At 46.2% G+C, this 26,000-nt stretch overlaps 1 long non-coding RNA gene across 1 annotated transcript; it reads right to left on the bottom strand.

The window, feature by feature from the left end:
* Window positions 1-696: 696 nt before the first annotated feature.
* Window positions 697-24,944, bottom strand: LOC147112917 (uncharacterized). Its single transcript, XR_015079595.1, has 3 exons — window positions 23,702-24,944; window positions 22,911-22,983; window positions 697-2,320 (listed from the first exon to the last, which is right to left on the bottom strand). It is a non-coding gene; the product is annotated as an uncharacterized LOC147112917 (long non-coding RNA).
* Window positions 24,945-26,000: the final 1,056 nt, after the last annotated feature.

The raw sequence follows: 26,000 nt of genomic DNA, 5'->3' as shown, positions 1-26,000 counted from the left end.
CAAAAGATCCTCGGTGTTTATGGGGAGGTGGGGCGGGTGAGACCGAAAACAGCCGAAGAACCCGACAAGGCCTTGGGAAGCGGCGGCCCTGCCGATCTTAATGGCACAGCTTCATTTGCATCTTGTAGCTCTGCCGGCTGCCCGGGAGCCGGCCAGATGGACAGCCTGGTTGGCAGGCGGGAGGGAACACCAGCGGCATGAGGAACACCGCAGCCAGGGACCCTTGGAGACGGTCCCCAGCCATCCGAATATCGGAATGAGGTGGATAAGAGCGGCAATCGGGAGGGGTGGGAGGATGCTCCGGTCGGCAATCAGGAGGTGGGAAAGATCGTCAATCGTGTAGGGGGCGGTGGTGGAGGCCTGCGATCGGGGGTTGAAGTGGGAGGCTGGAGATCGAGGATGGGGGAAGGGCGAAGGCTTCCTTGAGCCACGCGGGGGGCAGCATTCCTGCTCCTCCCGGCCCACAAGGAGTGCTGAAACAGCCAATTACCTTGGGGGAGCTGGCAGCTCCCGTCTCCGTTTTGCTGTCGGGTTTCCCGACTCCCAGGAAACCCATTCACCCTCAGTTAATTTCAAATCATGCTCCCAATTGCACTGTAGAGCAGCCTGATTTAAATATGGCAGGAGAATATCGGCCGTGGCGGGTTGTGGTCGGGTTCTGGGAATTTCACTTTTTAAGCCCCAGCCAATCCTCTCCCGCCCGTCATGTGGTGGGGTTTAATATTGAGGCCTAGATGTCATTAAGGCTGTGGGTGGCTCTTAAAAGAATTGTTGCTAATCACATCCTGTAGCAAAGAACCCTGAAGGCAGCTCCACCATTTTAACGCTGTACAAACCATGGAGATGATCAACTTGAAGAAGAAAATGCAGTAAATAGTAACTTCTGTTTCGCTATACAGTAATTTGTTACGAAAAAAACTAGGGAAATACATAGAAAGACATGTAACCCGGTTTAATAATTATACCATTGGTGTATAGTTTGTGCAGAGATTAAGCGATCCTGAATATTATAAAGGAATGCCAACACCACTTTCATAAACAGTACCTTATATCTTATTTTTAATTTTGGTGGCTCAATGTATTTGTTGGAGATTGAGATATGCTCTAAATTTAACATATATTTAGCAGCCATTCATTATTTAATGTCTTAAGTGTGCTGGGTATAGCTACATTTATTTATGTTGGCTCTAAACTTGATGCCTCATTCGGGATACTTGCTGCTTATCTGCAGATGTTTTGATGTTAGTTTCAGTGACATGCCCCCTAATGGAAATTATTCGGGAGTGTGGTGGAGTCACCGGCCATTGGGCAAATAGCCTTTGCATGAATGCGCCCACTATAAGCGGTGGGGAATGTCGTGCCTTTCATGGCCTGAGGACATCCTGAGGACAAAGCGCTTCACAACCAATGAAACACTTTTGAAGTGGAGTCACTGTAATAATGCAGGCAAACACAGCAGCCAATTTGCACACACACAAGGTCTGTGAAAGCAGTGAGCTAAATAACCAGACAATCTGTGCTTTGGCTGAGGGATATTGCGAGAACTCCCCTGCTCTTATTCATACAATACCATGGAATCTTTTACCTCCACCTGAGAGGGCAGTCAGCGTCTCCGTTTAATTTCTCAGCCGAAAGACGGAACCTCCAAGAGGGCAGCACTGAAAAGTCAGCCTAGATTATTAGCTTGAGTCTCTTGACTGGGGCTTAAAACCTACAACCTTCTGACTCAGAGGTGAGAGTGATACCACTGAGCCAAGACTAACATATGGGTGTTTTCAATGAGAAAGGGCCTAAGGGAATGAATGGAAATGCTGCATTTTCTCAAGACATACTTTCATTGAGCTGGAGAGTAAAATAATATGCATTGTGAATTCTCCCATTTCAATATATTCCAGTCCCAATGCTTAGAATATGAGTAATTCTCTCTACTAGTCACATGGAACCCGGAACAGGAGCAGTAAAATGTTACAAAAAACAATTAGGTTCATGCTCAGTTCTCCGGGTTTTTTCTTTCCACACGCTACTAATATTTTCTAAGCAGCGTCCACTTCATCAAGGCCACAGTATCCGTTTACTAGCTGGAGAATCACGCCTACTCACTGTCCTTTGCAGCATCAGAATTCCCATATCACTCGAGCCATCATTTTATCCGACATAGGCTGTGTTTCAAAGCAGTCGAGAAGAATTCCATGCATTAACCCTCTTGATGAAGCACAGCTCTCACGCAATCTTCCAAGTTCTGAGGTAATTTTTCAGAAGAAAAGGTGACAGGCGAACGTTAGTGCTGTCATCAGTTTCAGAGGTCACGTCTACAAAGGTTCTGTGGAATTTTGCAAAAAAGTTGAGAATTAGGAGGAAATGTATTTAAATTTTCACAATTTTTAAAACTTTATAGCAGCCTCCAAAAGTAATCCTGACTATCCTTTATATAACATGAACATTTTTATAGAACAACTTTTATTATCCCACCATCTTGTTAACGTAAGAATTTTCTATTTGAATTGTCAATTTTGGGGGAATTTTATAAATGGCTGTCCAAATGGACAGAAACTCCTGTGGGGCTCAGGGATGTCAATGTCCAAATTTCCATTACATGCTCCAGGTAGATTAAACTCCAGTCTGGGAGCACAAATTGATATAATTTACCCTACAGTGAAGGCATTTTGATCAGTAAACAGTAAGTTGTGCAAGCCCGGATTAGCTGCACGTGACAAGTAGGCCTTAGGCATGTTTTCTGTCTTAATTCTGAATGCAATTTACCAGCCAGCTGCATTTTGTGCATTAGTGAGTACTGCAGATAATCAAAAAGAAAATACTGCAGATGCTGGAAATCTGAAATAAAAACAGAAAATCCTGGAGAAACTCAGCAGGTCAGGCAGCATCTGTGAAGAGAGAAACAGAGTTAACGTTTCAGGTCGATGACCTTTCGTCAGAACTGGAAAAAAGCAGGAAATGGAACAGATTTTTAAGCAAGCGTAGAGGCTGGGAAAGGGGGAGGGGATGAAGGAACAAAAGGGAAGGTCGGGATATCTTGAAGGCAGGAGAGATTAAGAGACATTGAGAGATATTCAAGGCAAAAGGAGATGGTAATGGGACAGGTTAAGAAACAAAGGATGGCTCGAGATGAAGTGTAAATTGCGCTGACAGAGTGAAAGACAGCTGCCATGTGGGGGTGAAGAAAAAAAGACACAGACAAAAAGCGTGGATAAAAAAAATATATATATATGATAGGGGCCGAGGTTATGATCTGAAATTGTTGAACTCTGTGTTGAGTCCAGAAGGCTGTAAAGTTCCTAATTGAAAGATGAGGTGCTGTTCCTCGAGCTTACGCTGAGCTTCAGTGGAACAATGCAAGAGGCCGAGGATGGTGAGGTCTGAGTGGGAGTGGAGCGGTGAATTAAAGTGACAGGCGACCGGAAGTTCGGGGTCCCCCGTACAGACTGAATGGAGGTCTTCTGCAAAGCGGTCACCCAATCTGCTTTTGGTCTCCCCAATGTAGAGGAGACCACATCGTGAGCAGCGAATACAGTATACTAGATTGCAAGAAGTACAAGTAAAGCACTGTTTCACCTGGAAGGGGTGTTTGGGGCCCTGAACAGTGGGAAGGGGGAAGGTATAAGGGCATGTGTTGCATCTCCTGTGCTTGTACGGGAAGGTGTCAGGCGAAGGGGAAGTGGTGTTGGGGGTGATAGAGGAGTGGGCTAGGCTGTCGCGGAGGGAGCGGTCCCTACGGAATGCTGAAAGGGGCGGTGAGGGGAAGATGCGTTTGGTTGTGGGATCAGGCTGGAGGTGGCGGAAATGGCGGAGGATGATACGTTGAATGTGGAAGCTGGTGGGGTGAAAGGCGAGGACAAGGGGAACTCTGTCGTGGTTCCAGGAGGGAGGGGCAGGGGTGAGGGCAGAAGTGCGGGAGGTAGAACGGACACGGTCAAGGGCTGTGTCAACCACTGTAGAGGAGAATCTTCGGTTGAGGAAAAAGGAAGACATGTCTGTAGTGTATGTACCTTTAAGAGAGAACTACTTTTACAGCTCCTGTATACTGTAGTACCGGCAATGACCACACCTGTATATAAGCCTTGAGCATGCCTCTGTACCCCAGTCTTGAAACTACCCTACTCCAGTAAATACCTGTTGATTGTTAAGTTACAGCATCCGTGTGGTTATTGAAAAACATCATACTCTCAGAATCACGGATCTAACAATGTCAGAAGCAATGGTATGGAAGGTGGCATCGTCAGAGCAGATGCGGTGGAGATGGAGAAACTGGGAGAAAGGAATAGAGTCCTTACAGGAGGCAGGGTGGGAGGAAGTGTAGTCCAGGTAGCTGTGGGAGTCAGTGGGCTTGTAGTGAATGTTTGTCAATAACCTATCCCCAGAGATGGAGACAGAGAAGTCGAGGAAGGGAAGGGAAGAGCAGAGATGGACCATGTGAAAGTGAGGGAAGGGTGGAAATTGGAAGCAAAGTGAATGAAATTATCTAGTTCAGAGCGAGTGCAGGAAACGGCAGATACATTCATCAATGTACCGGAAAAAGAGGTGAGGGAGGGGACCTGAGTAGGACTGGAACAAAGAGTGTTCCTCATATCCCACGAAAAGGCAGGCATAGCTAGGACCCATGCGGGTTCCCATAGCAACACCTTTGATTTGGAGGAAGTGAGTGGAGTCAAAGGAAAAGTTGTTCAATGTGAGAACAAGTTCAGCCAAGTGGAGGAGGGTGGTGGTGGATGGGGACTGGTTGGGCCTTTGTTCAAGGAAGAAGCAGAGCGCCCTCAGGCCATCCTGGTGGGGGATGGAGGTGTAGAGGGATTGTACGTCCATAGTGAAAAGGAGGCAGTTGGGGCCAGGAAACCAGAAACTGTTAAAGTGGCGGAGGGCATCAGAAGAGTCGCGGATGTAGGTGGGAAGAGACTGGACAAGGGGAGAAAAAAGAGTCAAGATAGGAAGAGATAAGTTCCATAGGGCAAGAACAGGCTGAAACGATGGGTCTACCAGGGCAGTCCTGTTTGTGGCTCTTGGGAAGGAGATAGAAGCGGACTGTGGAGTTGGGGAACTATGAGGTTGGTGGCTGTGGGGGGAAGGTCTCCAGAGGAGATGAGGTCAGTGACAGTCTTGGAAATGGTGGCTTGATGTTCGGTGGTGGGGTCATGGTGCAGGCGGAGGTAGGAGGAGGTGTCGGAGAATTAGCGTTCAGCTTCCGCTAGGTAGAGGTCAGTACGCCAAACAACAACAGCATCACCCTTGTCAGCAGGTTTAATGACAATGTCGGGGTTGGATCTGAGAGAATGGAGTGCTGCAAGTTCAGATGGAGGTAGGTTGGAGTGAGTGAGGGGAGCAGAGAAATGGAGATGGCCGATGTCACGCCGGCAGTTAGCAATGAAAAGATCTAGAGAGGGTAAGAGGCCAGAGGGAGGGGTCCAGGTGGAACGAGAATTCTGAAAGCGGGAGAAAGGGTCAGCCGTGCGGGGGGAAGACTCTTGGCCAAAGAAGTGGGCATGGAGACGAAGGCAGCGGAAAAAGAGCTCAGCATCATGCCGCGCTCGAAATTCATTGAGGTGGGGGCGTAAGGGGATGAAGCTCAGGCCTTTGCTGAGGACTGATCATTCAGGGTCAGAGAGGGGAAGGTCAGAGGGGATAGTGAAAACGCAGCAGGGGGTGAGATTGGGAGAAGGGATGGCGTCAGATGCCTCTTGCTGCACTGTGTAGCAGTTCTTAGGGTCGTGGAGGCTGCACTGACTGCCCCAGTAATCTCCCTCCACAATGTTTGCACTAGCCTCTTTTGTGGCTTGCTGTTCTCAGTCTCCAACTGAGTCTGTCCATTTTAGCTCTACTTCTGCCAGTGACATATCAATGGATGAATCAGAAAGCCTGAAGCAGACTCCTGAAGCTGATTTGCCCCCTCTACCAATGCAACCCCTTACTCAGTCATTGTTGCTCTTTCCCAACGGCTCCATTCATACGTATGTCCCTTTATTCAGCTGCAGGAGAAATCAACTTCCCTGCTTCCTAGTGGCAATTACCAATTACCAGCAGTTTTACCAAGCAGCATGAAGTCTGGCTGTCATCTCCTGTGAGGCATGCTGCATGCCATCTTGTTTCTAGGCTGCCAGGAGTGCTAAATAGGACAAAATCTCAGCACTCGCACTTCATACAGCAGCCCCTCCACTTCACCAGCCATCGAATAGCATGCTGAGAGCAGCATTGTTTCATTACTTGCCACAGACCACATTGTGTACCTTCACATTAGGTTTGCCTTTCCTTGCTATTTGCCTGCCAATTCTCTCTCCCCCACAACAGGCTTTGAAAAAAAGACAGGTATTAAAAATTCAATTTTCAATCTTCAGCAGAATTCAAATATTTTTTATTATCCTATATGTGGCTACTTATTTGTGAGTGGCTGCATTCCTTTCAATTTTCCAGCAACCCATACATTGAGTGTGCTCCTAGGAATCTCCCAGTGTGTGCTGGTACTAGATTATCTCCCCTTATATGGTCAAGGTTAGTGCATACTCTATTGACATCTTCTAATGCTAAATGTGATTAGTTGCTAAGGTTATGAGTATACCTCTGCTGTCATTAAAAAAAAGGACTCGAAATGAAATACAAGTTTACATCGGCTATTTTGCACAATTCATAGCTTAACCGATAGTTTGCTAAATTAGACTTGGATTGTTATATTGTGGCATATGGTATTCATTTACAAGAGGTCCTCTGCCATTTCATGTCTTCAATCGTGTGGCCAAGTTCTTGTCCACTACAAATGAGCAACTGCAATGCTTTTTTGTTAAGAGTTTGAGAATTTGTTCTTGTCTAGCCACATACATACATGCATCTTGAGTCGAAGCTGAATGCCGACTCAAGCACTTATTCAGGGGTATGCTTTTCTCTTCCTGGTGCCAAGAATCACAGAGAATAATGGATACCTGGGATTGTTTACAAAAACTGTAATTTAATTGAAGGTTTGGATGGTATTAGAATCCATTAGAATCCATGTGAGTGAACTGTGGGTTTATAATTGTCATCATAGTCCCTGAGATTAGATTACAGCCTTGAAATCACTCCCATGTATCTGTTATTTCACTTTGTACACTGTTTCAATTGAATGTGGGAGGTTATATTGCAATTTTAGTCAATTGTTATGCCAGGAATGGGTGTAATGTGCTCTACATTCTTCATAGATGATGATGTAAACACAAGAGGATTAATTATCATGACATCACTACCACACGTTTAGTGATAAATAATCCATAGTTGTTTAGGGGAGAAATTCTGGCTAAGTTTTATTTATGCGCCTTATAGCTTCAGCAATGTTGCAAAGTATGGTTCAGCTTGACATGGTCCTACAAAATGACCTAAGTACATAAGACAGTTTCCCACCCCTGAATGAATACTGATCACATTATTTAGTCTGCATCCTGCCTCACCTTTGCCATGCCGCATCAAAATTGCCTCTTCATCCCAGGTGGGAGAGAACTGACCCCACAGATCACAAGAAATGTAACGGTGCCCATTCTTCTTCAGTTATGCAGAGAGAACAAAGTCAATAATGGAACATGGTGCAAAAGCCATTGAGAGTCCTGTGTCCATTAGGGTTTGAGTCTGTCACTATTTAAAAAAAATTTTAAACAGTATTTAATAAAATGTTACTTTTATACCTTGCCGAGGTGGTGGTTAGAGTATCATGGCGTCAAGGCCGGGCATCCCCAAAACCTGAACAATATGATGCTAGTGTACCAGAATAATACTGGTTCCACCCTTTCCATAGCAAATAACAGGTGTCCTGAATGGATATGGGGAGTGGAATATGAAACAGGGAACAGGATCAGGCCATGGATACTCAGCCTATACACACTCTTACAATCCTCAGTCTCATTCTTCACCAGATATTTATGTACTTCTTCTTCCATGGATGGAAAATCATAGGGCATACAAACCAAATTCCTGCTATGCATTCGCAGTACATAAATACCTTGGCTAGCTCTGCAACAGCCTGAATCGTTTACAACTCAGATTACTTTCCATCACAGGTAGACTTCTCCCACATCATGAATTTTTGGGGGGAAATTTATTCCCTAGGCTACTCTTTTCAGCCCTGGTTCATGACACTTCAGACATCCATGAACAGCAGAAACGTGCAGATACAATGAGGCTCCTGCAGCCACCAGGATCAAAGTCAAACACACTATAGGCATCTTGAATCAACACTTCAGATACCTGGACTGATTGGATGATCCTTCGACACAATCTACAAAGATTATTATAGAGTGCTGTGTGCTGCACAACTTTGCTATCCAAAAAGGCACAACTATGGTGCAAGTGAAGGAGGAAGACACCCATCCAGAGCTAGGAGCTGAGCAAGATGAAGACAAAGCACCAGAAGTGATTACCGCTGAACCATCTGTACAGGCATTGAAAGAAGAAACCTTCACCTCATGTATGAATACTCCTCTTCACATCTGCACCTTGAAGTGGCCAAAAACACTGTTGCCAACATTAGCCTCTGTACTAATTCAACTAACATGGACCCCATTCACTTCATCTGCTAATTCTTCATTCTATAACAGCACAAGAATAGCAACCTGACCTCATGCTCCTTCTTGGTGCTTCGCCAATGGCAGGAGTAAGTGCAGTGGCTAGCGGCTGGGTCTCAATGGGCTCAAGGTGGTCCTCCAGCTCCTTGTGCTAGGTCATCAGTTGGCCCTGCACTGTTTATGACATGTCTGCTACTGTGGCGGCTGCTTGGTTTATCAGGCACACCTACTGTCATTCGAGAAGGATGGCTGGAACGGTCTGATGCTACATCACATTCAGAGGCAACAGCCTCATCGGGTTTATCTAGTCAGGCCCCTGCTGTTGATCACTCCCTCAGCATGCATGGGAGCAGATCTCAGCAGCAATGAGGGCAGACAAGCCTTGTGTAACATCTCACTTCATCCAACTCCAGCATGTTGAAGCCAAAGGTTGGAACTAGAGGCCTTGACAGTGACGGTATGAACATTCAGGAGGGATTATACCATTGTGCAAAGGATTTTTGTCACTGGGGAAGATGTCCCTGGTATTTTCATGGCGAACTGCAGTACTGAAAAGCTCCAAAACAACTTTGTAATGCAGCTAGTGGATTCCTCCATATTGACGTCAGATCTTGCAAGGTGTATTGCATGCTGTCCAATAATTACAGAAAAAGTTGCTGCTCAGATAGCAACCTTCATTTAAATGTAGTCTCAATCCCAGGGCTCTGCACCTGAGGGTGGACAGGAGCTGGTCTTCCAGAAAGGAGATTCCTACTCCTCTTCTGTCTGTGTTGAATGATGCTCTGTGCTTTTTTTGGTGAACCCAGCTCAAACTGCCTATGGGTGCTGGTGTTTGAGTGAGTGGCTCTGAGTGCTTAAGATACTGGCTTCAGGCCTGCCACTCAAGGCTGTGGATTCTTCTTTAGGGTCATCTACAGAAGCAGAAGAAGAATACGCAATAATGATGCCTGAAAACCATCTCCCGAAGCAGAACTTATTTAGCTAATTGTGTGTTTCGGTATTTTGCTGCAATGTGTGTGTGTGAGTGAGTGAGGAATAACAAGAAAAGGATGGTACTCGCCCTTCACCTCTGAGCACTCCCTTTATGCTCTTGGCGGTCCCCATGTCAAGCAGAGCCTGTTCATAAAGAATGAGGGTCCAAAATTAGGGGGCCCTCATCCAGTTCAGAACTCCTGTTATGAGTGGCTTTGTCCCACAAAAAGAGAGAAATAGTGCTGAGATGCGGAAGAGCACAAGGACAATTGACACTTTGCAGCCCAGCTTGTGTGTGAGTAGCTGAATATTTTTCCCTATTCACTCTATCAATAACAACAACAGCAGCTTGCATTTGTATAGCACTTTTAACATAGTAAAACATTCCAAGGCGCTTCACAGGAGCGTTATCAAACAAAGTTTGACACCGAGCCACATAAGGAGATATTAGGACAAAAACTTGGTCAAATAGGTAGGTTTTAAGGAACGTCTTAAAGGAGAAGAGAAAGATAGAGAGACAGAGAGGCTTAAGGAGTGAATTCCAGAACTTAGGGCCTGGGCAGCTGAAGTCACGGCCGGCAATGGGGGAGCAATGAAAATTGGGGATGGACAAGAGGCCAGAATTTGCTGATGATACAAAGCTAGGTGGGACAGTAAGCTGTGAGGAGAACACAAAGGCCTCGATTTTAACTCAGCTGCGGGCTATTGGCGGGTTCCCTGAATTTCGTGTTTCTCACACGAATCTAAATGGATGTGGGAGATTGATGCAATTTTAACTCAATTGGCCAATTGATTTCCAACGTGTGGGAAGCCTTTGCAAATGGGTTTCTCATGACTGAAAGTCCCCTCCGATGACGTCATCATTGCTGCTGCATTTAAGGTCCACAGCAAGCCTTGCTTCCTCTGCAGACTGCCAAGCTTTCTCCATTTGATGGCACAGGAAACTACAGGAACAATGGTCAGCGGGAGGCCAAGAGCAGCTCCTAAGTTTGACGAGGCAGCACGACAAGCATTGGTGGATGGGGCTAGGGCCCACAGGGAGGTCCTGTTCCCTTCATCAGGGAGGAAGAGGCCTCCCAGTCAGACCAAGGCTGTGTGGATGCAGGTGGCTGAGGAGGTCAACTCCTTGGGAGTCACCCGCAGAACCTGGATACAGTGCAGGAAAAGATTTCATGACCTTCAACGCACTGGAAAAGTAAGTATGAAGTTCCCATCACCCTCAATCTGATCCCCATTGCCTTTCCTCACCAGCACTCAGCTTTAACAATCTCTTCCTCCACATCCCACTTGACACTCACATCCATGCACCCATACCCATTCCCTCTCTCTCTATGCTCACATTCACCTAACTATTCCACCATGCAGCCCTCACACTCCCTATCACTCTGATGCTTTGAACACAACTGACAACACACAGGGAGGGCCCTTGGTCTTGCAACCTCACTCCATCTTTGTCTCCTAAGTATCTATGCTATGCAATCTCTACACTCACTCGTTCATTCTCACTCAACCTCCACTTGTCTCCCTCATTGCAGGAAAAGAGAGCTCACAATAAAAGGGAAAGAGCGAGGACAGGAGGAGAGCCACCATCAGTAGCCCAGCTCACCCCCTGGGAGGAGGCGGTCCTGGAAATTGTCGGGGTTGAAAAAGATGCGCACGTTGGGGACAGACAAACGGGTACATCACAGCAAGCTGGTGACAGAATAGTTTTCCATCTCTCTCATTGACATTGCATGAGTCGCTAATAATGATTCTGAAGCTATAACAGATGGACTTATGATCATCTGCAATATGCAATGTGCATGTAACCTTGACCTCACATCTCTAACTCTTTCCTTGACTCCACCACAGGACCATCGAGAGCCCCCATCCCCACTGTCCAGGAGGAAGAGCCTGAGCTTCCAGGCTCCTCAGAGGAATCTGCAACCTCTGAGGGCGCAGCGTCAGCAGAAATAAGCGCACCCAGCACCAGCGCAGACACTCACACCTCGGTGGAACCTTCAGGACATAGAGTAGTGTTGTCACCTGGTGTATCACAGCTCACGTGAGCATCAGCAGATTGTGCAGACAGGGACAGCAGTGGAGAGTCTCCGTCGGAGGGCGCAGGACTCTGCCAGCTCGGCTCAGCTGCATGACGACCCTCTGCCTCTGGGTCCATCCATAAGATCAGAGGTGATGGAACTCCATGCACAGATGCAGGAGTCTCTGGCAGGTTTTGTCTCGAGGGTCGCTGCGAGTGTGGAGCGAATGCAGGAGTCCATAGCGAACATGAGCAGAGCCTTTGTGGAGTCATTGGCGCATGAACGCATCAACACGGAAAGGATGGTTACCTACGTGGAAATGATTGCTGCCTCCATGGTAAGGCTGGCTACGGTAGAGGAGAGGAGGGCTACGGCCATGGAGGAGGTTAGTCGCCAGGGTATGGAAAACATGGTGAGTGTTCAGAATAGAATGACATCTCTTGAGGAACAATGGGCATCTATTGAACATAGAAACCAGACCTTCATGGAAGTCCTTCTGAGTAGGACTGCCATTGCAGATACGGGTCCCCATGGCCCCCCTGATGGGCAGCAAGGTACTCTCCAGCCACTTGCAGGTGCGGAGGGGGAGCTGACCCATGAGAGGGAGGTTGGTGGCAGACCTCAAGGAAGTGGGGGTTCCTCTCCAGGCGCTCACACTTCCATGCCACTGCAGAGCCCTCGGTCAGAGCCCCACCGGAGTCCACACCCAAGTGAGATAGACGTCTCAACCCCTGCACAGCCGCAGGAGCAGCAGACTGTTGACGAGCCCTCACAGGCTCGCCACCCCAGAGGATGCCCACCAAAGGTGTCAAGACAGGAGCAGCAGGAAAGTGAGCAAGGGGCCTACACATCTGCTGAAGCCACAGGGGAACCACGACATAGGAGCACGCGTAAGAGGAAAATAAAGCACAAGTAGTCACAGGGGTAGTCACTTGGGTGAAATTTTATGTATTGTTAAAAAAAGCCATCAGATGAATTCTGTCAATAAAAAGTCTGATGGCTACTGTTGTATTTGTGGTGTGTGTCATTTCGCGAATGGGACTTTCACATTGAGGGCTTAGGATTACTTGCAATTGTCAGTATGCTGGACAAATAGCTAGGAATCCACAGTGTCTTGGCCATTGTCGATGCTCAGGTAAGAAGCTGCGAGGCAAAAGTACTTGATTGACTAGGCTAAGCAAATCTGGCTAGGATGAGTGCGTTCCTTGCATCCCGGGCAGCAATGTTCTGGCGTAATGCTGCCGCTGGTTGTTGGTCCTCTGCAAGATGGTTGTTTTCCCCTCCTCCTCCTCATCATCATCATCATCATCATCATCATCATCATCTGAGGAGGGTATGTGAGGAGCCACTTGGTCCTCAGGAATCTGCAAGCCACGATGCTGTGCCATGTTGTGAAGTACACAGCAAACCACGACAATTCTGGAGACCCTGGCTGCTGAGTACTGTAGGGCTCCACCTGATCTATCCAGGCATCTGAAGCGCATCTTCAGCAAACCGATGGTTTGCTCGATAATGGATCTGGTGGAAATGTGGCTGGAGTTGTAGCACTCCTCAGCTTCGTTGGCTGGCCTCCTCAACGGCGTCATTAGCCAAGTCCTCAGGGGATAGCCCTTGTCTCCAAGTAGCCATCCGTGAAGTTGGTCTGGTGGCCTGAATAACGGAGGCACACTAGACTGGCACAGTATGAAGGAGTCATGGCAACTGCCAGGGTACATGGCACAAACATGCAAAATCTCCTTCTTGTGGTCACACACCAGCTGCACGTTGAGGGAGTGGAAGCCCTTGCAGTTGACAAAAATACCTGGATTGTGATGGGGTGCCCTAAGGGCCACATGTGTGCAGTCAACGATGCCCTGCACCCTTGGAAAGTCTGCCAGATGAGCTAATCCAACCGCTCGCGCTGTCACACTCGCGCGATCCCTGGTGAAATGGATGTGATTGTGCGCGAGGGCAAAGAGGGCATTGGTTACCTGCGTGATGCAAGTGTGTGCGGCCGCCTGGGAAATGCCGCTGATGTCTGCAGATGATCCCTGGAATGAGCCTGAGGCAAAAAAGTTGAGTGCTGTGGTGACTTTGATGGCCACTGGTAAGGAGTGTCCACCTGGTCCTCTGGGCAGCAGGTCTTGCTGTGGCACTGCGCAGATGTCAGTCACTACCTCTCGCGAAAGTCGGAGCTGCCTTTGGCACTGCTGCTCAGTCATGTTGAGGTAGCTGACCCTGTGTCTGTAGACCCTGTTTAGGGGGTATCTCCTGCGCCGACGGGCTTCGAGTCGCTGGCCCCTTCTGGCCAGTGCTGCCTCAGGTGGGTGAACAGCAGCCTGTCGCTCCTGCTGCTGTTGCTGTTGCTGGTGCTGCTGTTGTTCCTGGTTCTGCTGCTGCCGCGCCTGGTGCTCGAGCTCCTCTAATGCCCAGAAGGGAAGGAAAAAAATGGCTCCCATGCTTCTGGCATAGGCCTCCGTTGAGGAAGCGCTGAGTGAAGGTGGCGAGAGGGGTTTCCCAGGAGTTCACACTGGAGATGTGTGTGAGGCTCCAACCTTCCACAGGTGTGGTTAAGCCTGGTAAAAGTTGCCCCAGGCCTGAGACAAAAAATCCTGCCACCTGTAAATGATGGCTGATCAAATCTCCTCTTTAATGGTTGACCTGCAGCTGATAGTCAGCAAGCCAATAGTGCTCCCGCCAGGTTTCACAGTCGTGATTCCCACCAGGCGTGTTTTACGTGGGAAAAGGGTTAAAAGTGCAAGGGACTGTTAAAATGGCGTTATAGTGGCCATTTAGTGGTGATTAAGGGCCTTAAAGACCAGTCCCGCCTGTTGGATGCGGGACGGATTCAGGACCATCAGACATGCCTGAGTAAAAATGGCTCGGAGTCGGGAACCAGGCGGGGGGGTCCCGACTGCCAGTTTTTGCGATTTTAACCCCCCGCACGCCTCCAAGCCCGCCTCCACGGCTCAGTTAAAATCGAGGGCAAAGTGTCTGCAAAAGGATATAGATAGACTAAGTGAGTGGGCAGTAAGGTGGCAGATGGAGTATAATGTAGGGAAATGTGAGGCTATTCACTTTGGTAGGAAGAATAGAAAAACAGCATATTTTTTAAATGGTGAGAAACTTTCAAATGTTGGTGTACAGAGAGATTTGGGTGTCCTCGTGCAAGAAACACAGAAAGCTAGCATGCAGGTACAGCAAGCAATAAGGAAGGCAAATGGCATGTTGGCCTTTATTGCAAGGGGGTTGGAGTATAAAAGTAAGGAAGTCTTGCTACAATTGTACAGGGCCTTGGTGAGGCCACACCTGGAGTACTGTGCACAGTTTTGGTCTCCTTATCTAAGGAAGGATATACTTGCCTTGGAAGCGGTGCAACGAAGGTTCACTAGATTGATTCCTGGGATGAGAGGGCTGTCCTATAATGAGAGATTGTGTAGAATGGGCCTATACTCTCTGGAGTTTAGAAGAATGAGAGGTGATCTCATTGAAACATACGAGATTCTGAAGGGGATTAACAGGGTAGATGCTGAGAGGCTTTTTCCTCTGGCTGGAGTGTCTAGAACTAGGGGGCTCAGGATAAGGGGTAGGCCATTTAAAACTGAGCTGAGGAGGAATTTCTTCACTCAGAGTTGTGAATCTTTGGAATTCTCTGCCCCAGAGGGCTGTGAATGCTGAGTCTTTGAGTATATTCACGGCTGAGATAGATAGATTTTTGGACTCTAGGGGTATCAAGGGATATGGAGATCGGGTGGGAAAGTGGAGTTGAGGTCGATGATCAGCCATGATCTTATTGAATGGCGGAGCAGGCTCGAGGGGCCCTATGGCCTACTCCTCTTACTTCTTATGTTCTTATGTTCTTAGCATTGGATGAGCGCAGAGATCTTGGAGGGTTGTAGGGCTGGAGGAGGTTACAGAGATAGGGAGGGGCGAGGCCATGGAGCGATTTGAAAACAAGTATGAGAATTTTAAAATTGAGGTGCTGCCGGAACGGGAGCCAATTTAGGCCAGTGAGCACTGGGGTGATGGGTGAGTTTTGGATGAGTTCAAGTTTATGGAGAGTGGAAGATGGGAGGCCGGTCAGGAGAGCATTGGAATCGTCAAGTCTAGAGGTAACAAAGGCATGGATGAGGGTTTCAGTAACAAATGAGCTGAGGCAGAGGCAAAGACGGGCGTTGTTACGGAAATGGAAGTTGGCAGTCTTGGTGATGAGGACATTTCTGCTCATCCAGGACTGGATGTTGGGCAAGCAGCGTACCGGGGTACGGTAGCATAGTGGTTATGTTACTGGACCAGTAATCCAGAGACCTGAACTAATGATCTGGTAGATGCAAGTTCAAATTCCACCACAGCAGCTGGGGAATTTAAATTCAGTAATTAAATAAATTTGGAATAAAATGCTAGTGTCAGTAATGGTGACCATGAAACTACTGGATTGTCGTAAAAACCCATCTGGTTCACTAATGTCCTTTAGGGAAAGAAATCTGCCATTCTTACCTGGTCTGGCCTATATGTGACTCCAGAGCCACAGCAATGTGGTTGACTCTTAGCTGCTGTCTGGCCTAGCAAGCCACTCAGTTGTACCAAACTGCTACAAAGAAGTATCATGGACTGCAGCGGTTCAAGATGGTGACTCAGCACCACCTTCTCAAGGGCAATTAGGGATGGGCAATAAATGCTGGCCTTGTCAGTGATGCCCACATCCCGTGAACAAATATTTTTTAAAAATCAGAGACCGTGGAGGGTGGTGATGAGGTAGAACTGGGTGTCATCAGTGTACATGTGGAGCCTGACATTGTGTTTTCAGATGATGTCACCAAGGGGCAGCATGTAGATGAGAAACTGGAGGGGGCCGAGATGCCAAACTGGGGGACTCCAGAGGTAACAGTGCGGGAGTGGGAAGAGAAACCATTGCAGGTGATTCACTGGATAGATAGGAATGGAACCAGGTGAGGGCAGTCTGTCCCAGCTGGACGACAGAGGAGAGGAGCTGGTGGAGGATGGTATGGTCAACCATGTTAAAGGCTGCAGATAGAGCGAGAAAAAGAAAAAAAAGATAGCCTTGCATTTATATAGCGCCTTTCACAACTTCAGGACATCCCAAAGCGCTTTACAGACAAAGAAGTACTTTTGAAGTGTAATCACTGTTATAATATAGGAAATGATGAGGAGGGATAGTTTACCATGGTCACAGTCACATAGGATGTCATTTATGACTTTGATAAGGGCCGGTTCGATGCTGAGGGAAGGGTGAAAACCTGACTGGAGGGGTTCAAACATGGAGTTGTGGGAAAGATGGGCATGGATTTGGGAGGCGACAACGTGTTCATGGACTTTGGAGAGGAAAGGGAGGTTGGAGATTTGCACGGTAATTTGCAAGGACAGTGGGGTCAAGGGTGGGATTTTTGAGGAGGGGGGTAATGACAGCAGATTTGAAGCAGAGTGGGACAGTACCTGAGGGGAGGAACCATTAACAATATCAGCTAACTTGGGTGCCAGGATGGGAAGTTGGGTGGTCAGAAGTTTGGTGGGAATAGGGTCGAGGGAGCAGTAAATGGGTCTCATGGACTACATGAGCTTGGAGAGGGCATGAAGAGAGGTAGGAGAGAAACTAGAGAAAGATGCGAGTTCAGGGCTAGGGCAGGGGGAAACTTATTAAAAAATAATAAGGGAAAAATGTCTCTGGTGGGTGTAGTCTACAGGCCCCCGGACAGTAGCAATGCTGCTGGACAGAGTATAAATCAACAAATAATGGAGGACTGTAAAAAAGGTACGATAATAATCATGGGTGATTTTAATCTCCATATTGATTGGACAAATCAAATTGGCCATGGTAACCTTGAGGAGGAGTTCATAGAGTGCATCTGGGATGTTTTCCTAGAACAGTTTGCAATGGAACCAACCAGGGAGCAGGCTATCTTGGATCTGGTACTATGTAATGAGACTGTATTAATAAATGATCTCACAGTAAAGGATCCTCTAGGAAAGAGTGATCATAGCATGGTTGAATTTCAAATTCAGTTGGAGGGTGAGAAAGTTGTATCCCAAACCAGTGTCCTGATCTTAAACAAAGGCAATTATAATGGCATGAGGGCAGAACTGGCTAAAGTGGACTGGAAAAACAAATTAAAGGGTAAGAAAGTTGAAATGCAGTGGCGGACATTTAAGGGGATATTTCATAACTCTCAACAAAAATATATTCCAGTGAGAAAGAAAGATTTTAAGAGAAGGGAGTACCATCTGTGGCTAACTAAGGAAGTAAAGGATGGTATCAAATTGAAAACGAAGGCATACAATGTTGCCAAGATTGGTGGGAGACCAGAGGATTGGGAAATTTTTAAAAACCAGCAAAGGATGAATAAAAAAATAATAAAGAGAGAGAAGATGAATTATGAGAGTAAGCTGGCAAGAAACATTAAAACAGATAGTAAGAGCTTCTACAGGTATATAAAAAGGAAGAGGGTAGCTAAAGTAAACATTGGTCCCTTAGAGGATGAGACTGGGGAATTAATAATGGGGAACGGGGAAATGGCAGAGACTCTGAACAAATCTTTTGCATCAGTCTTCACTGTAGAAGACACTAACAACATCCCAATAATGGATAATCAAAGGGCCAAAGGGAGTGGGGAACTAAAGACAATCACTATCATTAAGGAAATAGTACTCGGTAAAATAATGGGACTAAAAGATGACAAGTCCCCTGGACCAGATGGCCTACATCCCAGGATCTTAAAAGAAGTGGCTGCAGAGATAGTGGATGCATTGGTTGAAATATACCAAAATTCCCTGGACTCTGGAGACTTCCCAGCAGATTGGAAAACCGCTAATGTAACGCCCCTATTTAAGAAAGGAGGGAGACAGAAAGCAGGATACTATAGACCAGTTAGCCTAACATCTGTCGTTGGGAAAATGTTGGAGTCCTTCATTAAGGAAGCAGTAGCAGGGCATTTAGAAAAACATACTGCAGTCAAACAGAGTCAGCATGGTTTTAGGAAAGGGAAATCATGTTTACCAAATTTGCTGGAGTTCTTTGAGGATGTAACAAGTAGGGTGGACAAGGGTGAGCCAGTGGATGTGGTGTATTTGGATTTCCAGAAGGCATTCGATAAGGTGCCACATAAAAGGTTACTGCATAAGATAAGAGCTCACGGAGTTGGAGGTAATATATTAGCATGGATAGAGAATTGGCTAACTAACAGAAAGCAGAGAGTCGGGATAAATGGGTCATTTTCTGGTTGGCAAACAGTAACTAGTGGGGTACCACAAGGATTAGTGCTGGGGCCTCAACTATTTACAATCTACATTAATGACTTGGATGAAGGGATCGAGTGTAATGTAGCCAAGTTTGCAGATGATACAAAGATGGGTGGGAAAGCAAGTTGTGCAGAGGACTCAAAGAATCTGCAAAGGGATATAGACAGGCTAGGTGAGTGGGCAAACATTTGGCAGATGGAGTATAATGTCGGAAAGTGCGAGGTTATCCACTTTGGCAGGAAAAATAAAAAAGCAAACTATTATTTAAATGGAGAGAGATTACAAAATGCTACAGTTCAGAGGGACCTGGGGGTCCGTGTGCATGAAACACAAAAATTTAGCATGCAGGTACAGCAAGTAATCAAAAAGGCAAATGGAATGTTGGCCTTTATTTCAAGGGGGTTGGGGTATAAAAGCAGGGAAGTCCTGCTACAACTGTACAAGGTATCGGTGAGACCACACCTTGAGCACTGCATACAGTTTTGGTCTCCTGATTTAAGGAAGGATATACTTGCATTGGAGGCAGTTCAGAGACAATTCACTAGGTTAATTCCAGAGATGAGGGGTTTGACTTATGAGGAAAGGTTGAGCAGGTTGGGCCTATACTCATTGGAATTTAGAAGAATGAGAGGTAATCTTATCGAAACATATAAGATACTGAGGGGGCTCGACAGGGTAGATGCAGAGAGGTGAAATCTAGAACTCGGGGGCACACTCTCAGAATAAAGGGTTGCCCTTTTGAACTGAGATGAGGAGGAAATTCTTCTCTCAGAGGGTCGTAAATTTGTGGAATTCTCTGCCTCAGAGAGCTGTGGAGGCTGGGTCATTAAGTACATTTAAAGTGGAAATAGACAAATGTTTGCAAGATAAGGGAGTGAAGGGTTATGGGGAGCGGGCAGGGAAGTGGCTTTGTGCCCTAGATCAACCATGATCTTATTCAATGGCGGAGCAGGCTCGAGGGGCCAAGTGGCCTATTCCTGCTCCTATTTCTTATGTTCTTATGTTCTTAAACCTTAGGTAAAGTTTGGCTTGATTTATGGAGGCACCTTTCTAAAAGTTCAAACCACAACAATTGCTTGATGTGTGCCCTCCTGCTGAATGGATATTCATGTGAAGCTTGAAAGAAGCTGTTTTCCAAGCGCTCAGTCAACAATCAAGATATAACTGAGTGAGAGGAAATAATTAGCGTCCTGCAAACTTTGCCCATCTACTTAATATATTGAAATATTGGCGAGCCTTCCCTTGGAAGATTTATTACTACGGTTAGCTTACCCAAACCATTCACAGGTCCTCTGTACGTTGGAGACAGCATTCACTCTGTCTGCCACCTCTGTGAAGCAACATGCACATTTGTTCACAGAGTAAAGTTTCCTGGGAGGCCTAAGAGGGCCCTCCACCTTTACTACACCTCATGTACAAGAACATCCAGATTTGCTCTTTGATACAACCATTCCTACCTCTGTTGCCAGCAAACGCTAATCATCTGCTTTAAGCAGCAGCTGCAGCCTTTCTACCACTGCCCACCGACATCCTGATATCAGTGGGTTCCCAGCATCACCATCTGCACCGGGAGCTCACTATGGATACTTAATGGGCCTGATCTTCAAAAATCTTGTAAAATCACAGCAGCACACTTCCAGTGAGTAAACTGCTTGCCTCTCCCCATGTCCCCATTGCACTTTTTCCTCCCTTTACATTTGCGATCCACCATTGTCCTCTCGCTTCCTTCGCATCCCCATTTCTCCTTGTCTGCTCTCACTGCCCATTACACCTCTCTCCCTTGCATTCCTTCTCCTTCTCTTTGCATGCTCTCCTCTGCATGCTCATCCCCGAGTCCAGTGGCTAATGCACTGGACAGGTTGTGCATCTCCATTTTGTGTGCTTTCAGTGCTACTCACCCTGATTGCCAGCTCTATATACTGGAGGTAATGGCCCAGAAATTCGGGTCGGGGGCTTCACGCAGGTGCAAGCCCCCGACCTGCACTTACCTAGCGCGCCGGCCGTTGAGCTCTGGGCCCCGTGGAATTGCGATCCGGGGCCTGGTCCAGCTGCCGGCGTGCAGTGCTTGCGTATCCCAGGGGCGCAGTTAGTTCGATGTGTCCCCTGGGATCACGTGGGCCATGGAGAGCCAATTGGAGCAGGGAATGCTCCATTCATAAGTCTGACAGGAAGTGCTGTCAAACTTATAAACACTACGGGCCCCTTCTTCTTACAAAACATCACTAAATCTTCAAATAAATTTTTGAAAAACATCACATTTTTTAAATAAACTATAAATTACATGAAATAACTATTTTAAACAATAATTTAAATTTTTGAATTTTTTTTTAAAATTTTTAACGGGGCTAAAAATAAACTTACCTTGCTTTAAAGTATTTAAAAATAATAAACCTGTGCAAAAAAATGTTTTAATTTTAATTAATTCACCACTTGTAAAAAGCAGGCCTTACGCCTGCTTTTTAAATGTCTAACTTCTGCAGACTTACCTTCCCGGGGAAACCTGTAAAAAAAACATAAGTTCGATGCGCACACGCAGCCTCCCCCGCGCACGCGTTCGACCTCTGAACCTCTTCGTTCAGGGGAACGGAAGTGCCGGTTTCCCGCGCATGCGCAGTGCATGCAGGAAACCGGCACTTCCATTGGGCCTACGGGTGAGTACCCCGTGCGTACTCACCCGTGGAGACCCGAATTTCTGGGCCAATATGTTTCATTTGTGCAAGAGTTCCCGATTATGGTGACAGCAAACGCGTACAGGTGGAATTTCCTCCCCAGTAGACTTTGGATGGCAGCTGGCCACCTGGTAATCTCGGCAGCAGGCCCGATGCATTTGGAGGGCCGGGCCTCATTCATATCGGGGTGGTCTGCAGCCAGAGACCGAGCAATCGGGGCAGCCCCAACATGGGTCAGCATCCCTCCCTCCCTCCAGGGTTGCCTTGTTCAGTACTGTGTGCTCTTCTGAGTTTAATGGTTGAAATACACTGTTGGAGTGGAGTAGATGTAACCTTAAAGTGCACTACCTTAACACTGAGAAGGGGGAGTTTTACAAGTGAGTGATGGTGGCAGAGAAACTTGCCCACCATCAGCACATGTCAGAAAATGCTGGGTGCATGTCCACCAATTTCGATGGAAAATCATGGGCAGTGCATTCAAGATTTTTTTTTACATATATGCTGGCACCAGGTGACGTTCCCTACTCCCTGGGTGTGAAAAATAGAAGAGTTTAATTTCTTTGTACAGACAGCCATCTTCGTGATGACCATAGCATCCCCCCACCCACACTCACACAAACACACACCCACAAGCACACACCTACACACACACACCCACACCCACAACCACACACCCACAAACATGCACACAGAGACACAAACACACACCCACTCACAAACACACACCCACACACACAAACACACACACACTCACAAACACACACACACAAACACAAACACACCCACACAAACACACGTCAAAGAGATGCTTGTACCGAAGGACACATGTAGAGCTTAGCACTCAATAAGCTATAAACTATTCCATCACATTAGGCAGTTAAGCCAAACTAGTTTCCCATATGGAGGTGAATCTTCAGATCAGCTGTTGTGCTTTTTTAAGAGGGAGGGTAATAAAAGCAGCATACTCACTGGATGGTTTCCAAAAAACATGCACTTCAAAATCATATTTGTTAACAGTTCAAGTTACTAGTCAAAATAATACTACTACTTTTTGTAAATGTTTTCATCTCCTGTCACGGACTGAGGTGGCACAAAGTGGTGTTGACAACCCCATTTCTTACATACCGTGAATCTTATCATGAATTATCTGCTTATATTACACGGGCAGCCCCAGGGCTCTGAACAAAGAGAAAGATGCAGTGCCTGAGATAAGAGGTGAAACAATTTTTCTTTGTATAAGTGTTGGAAGTAAACCTGTGCCTGAAGATCAGGGACGATGAAATGTGTTGCACTCCACTTGCCAGCTGCTGCGGTTCAATGAAAGTACCATTCGCATTGCTTCTGCACATGACGTGAGTGAGTGTTGGCCACGGGGCTGGCCCGCACGGTGCAGCCACTGCAGACGATGGGTAGGGGCAAGAGTAAAAAGTCAAGTGTATGGCAGCCTGTGTTTACCCTGTGTCTTGAAGTTAAACAATGATGCTCACTGTTAGGACCTGTCACTTTTCCCTCTTCATGTTCCGCTTAATGTGCCACAGCCGGTCGGTCACACTGGCCATTCTGAGAAGGGAGATAAAAAGAAGATTTAGTACTCTGAGGGTAAATTGATTAATTACTGATTAAGGGGCACACATACGCTGTTTATTAAAAAGGAACTTATCATCAGAGCAAGTGCTGTGCTTGAACTGTATTTATCACTCGATAGGGGCCTCAGGTACTTTTTTTTTAACTGTTCTTTTTTAATATTCACATTTACAGGCTCCTCCAATTCGGATGTTAAAATGTGAAGAGGATGCACTAGGGCGACAGATTCCAAGGGATATCCTGTAGAGAATTTGCGCTCTTGCACATTGTTGCTGCTGCGATTAGTTAGTTTTCAGACCCCATCCAGAGTCTTTAATTTATTGTTATTTTTCTGTGCTTACCAAGTATTCGTTCAAAGGAAACACAAAGACATGCGGCGCAATCACACTGGCAGCAGTGTTAAGAAAGGGAATGTGTCTGAGTGATTCTCTTGGCTTACGTCCCCCACTGCATTTCACTGCCGAGCAGCTGCCATGGTTGAGTTCACAAAGGATCTCTGTAAATTGGATTATTTAAAAGACAAATTGATCGCCCCTCAAAAAAACAAATTACCTGAAGCTTATCTCGTGGTAAGTACTTATCATCCTAGTGCTTACTCCTACACCAAAGTTTTCCTTTAATACAGTTCTCACAATCTACTTAGCACTTAATCATTCAGTCAAAAAATGCCTTCATGCCATCTGAGAATACTTACTCACAGCTTGGATTCCGCCCCCTTTCTTCAATCTCATTTCAGCATCACTTGTGATGTATTAGGCATCTACACAGAGAAAAGCGTTGGTGTCAAAATATATTGTTTACATTTTTTGACCTTTTATCAGCAATGTACCTGTGAGCATGACTTTAGAGTTACCTGTTTATTATATGAAAACAAATAAAGTATTGCATCTACTGAATGTATCATTAGAGTTGTATGTTAAGACACCCCTGCTGATGTTATCCAGACCCAGTCATTCTAATCTAAATACTGCGTCATTTTTGATCATTATTTTTTCCACTGAGCAAATTCTAGGTCTTTTATCACTGATAAAACTCCTCTGGGTTACATCTATTACATACTTACTGGCTTCCCAATACTTCTGGGCTTTTCATCATAGGAAAACAGCCATATATACACGTGCACACACATATACATATATATATAGGTGTATATGATTGGGATATATATTTAAATAGGAAAAATGTGCAGGGCTATGGGGAAAGAGCAGGGGAATGGGACTAATTGGATAGCTGTTTCAAAGAGCCAGCATAGGGACGATGGGCTGAATGGCCCCCTTCTGTGCTGTAAGATTCTATACATATGTGCGTGTGTATGTATAGTGCAAACATACATACGAACACAGAAAAATGATGGACAGGAAGCCTGTCCATCTAACCTGTCCCTGATAGTTGTGGTGCTTTATTCATCATGAAACACCACACTCCCTACCCACCTGGAGCCATGCAATCTCCTGGGAGAGGTGAAAAACCAGATGAGTGAATTTGTCTTGTTGAAAGATGTTGACCTTTTAATAACTGCATCATGTGTTGGTGCTAATCCTCTCATTTTGGTCACCTATACATGAACTGTATAAGGCATTTGTTTAAAGTAATGTTTCCCGTATGTTTCTCCCTCTCCATCGCTCTTCCACACAATTTACACTGATGTTTTTATTCTATCAGCCCGTTGTGCAGCTCCAATTAACACGGAGGGGAGTTGTTAGGTTGTTAATTAAGTGGCGACCATTTTAAATATAATAAAACTCATCTGCACCATTTACCTATGGAAAGTATTTTATTGTCTTTTCAGAGAGGTGATTTCCTAAGAGACAGATCATAATTGCCAACTTTCTGCAAGTGCACAAATATCCTTTAATGTAAGAACATAAGAATTTGGAGCAGGAGTAGGCCATTCGGCCCTTTGAGCCTGTTCTGCCATTCAATAAGATCATGGTTGATCTTCTGCCTCAACTCCACTTTCCCGCCCTATCACAAAGTCCCTTGATTCCCTTACACACTCCACCAACCACCACAAGTGTAAAAATTGACTTTGTGATCATCCAGTGTGCCACCATTGCCATGGAAGCAGGGAGCAAATCTGATTTCCCCACAGCCCTGAACTGGAGTTGTTGGTTGCATGTTGCTGGGAAGGGAGTAGAAGGAAATACAGGACTGATTCCCTAATTGGGAAGGGGTGGCGGGGGGGTGGGGGGTAGTAGTGGGAGGAAACAGCCCACATTCTCCGCACTCTGGGGTGCACCTGTGCTGTTGGAGTGGCATTGAAATATTTTGCATATGCTCCCTGTGCAACTTTAACCTGGTGCAGAAAGGTTTGGGAAAGGAGACCCAATAAATCCGCAACATGAAAACATAAAGGACTGCTGCTGAAAATTAAAAATGTGTGGTCACGTCAAGACATGAGGGTAAGAATTGGACCTTGTTGCATTCCTGTTACGGCCATAAAATAGGCGCAATTGAGGCCCAAATTTGGGGATCAACGCCCAAACTGAAATTGGGTCAGGCCATTTTTCAGGCATCCGGGTGGCTGCCAAAAACAGACTTTAGGCCACTTGCATATGCTGATGAGGATACTAATGCTTCTTTTAGGACCCCTCTGTCAAATTGGGCTGGCCTGAGTGAGGTGACTGAGAATATAACAATTTAATTGTTGAATAGTCTTATCTACAGGTTTCATTGCTTCTCATGCCTACCCATATTTCAGCATAGCAACCAGTCAAGATGCAACACATAGTTAAAACTTGTCGCACTTGCTTCTTCCAAGGCTTTAAGTTGAACACATAGTACCAATCAGTGACCCCCCACCCCCCGCCCCCCTCAAGACACTTTGGAAAGTGGTTGTCATGCTGTTCAGTGGGAAAGAAGATACAAGAACTGGCCATGCTAAGAAAGCCATCAATCACTTATTGATGCATACGTGGCCAGCATGGTACCTGGTATTATAGGGCCATAGGCTTAACAATTGAGGGCAGTGATGATTTCCAACCATTGGTAGT

This window comes from Somniosus microcephalus, chromosome 9, assembly GCF_052327205.1.
Source record: "Somniosus microcephalus isolate GS21.2 chromosome 9, FLI_Smic_1.0, whole genome shotgun sequence".
NCBI classification, from domain to species: domain Eukaryota; kingdom Metazoa; phylum Chordata; class Chondrichthyes; order Squaliformes; family Somniosidae; genus Somniosus; species Somniosus microcephalus.
The sequence above is the reverse complement of the archived record's forward strand: the minus strand, read 5'-3'. Positions and strand labels throughout refer to the sequence as shown.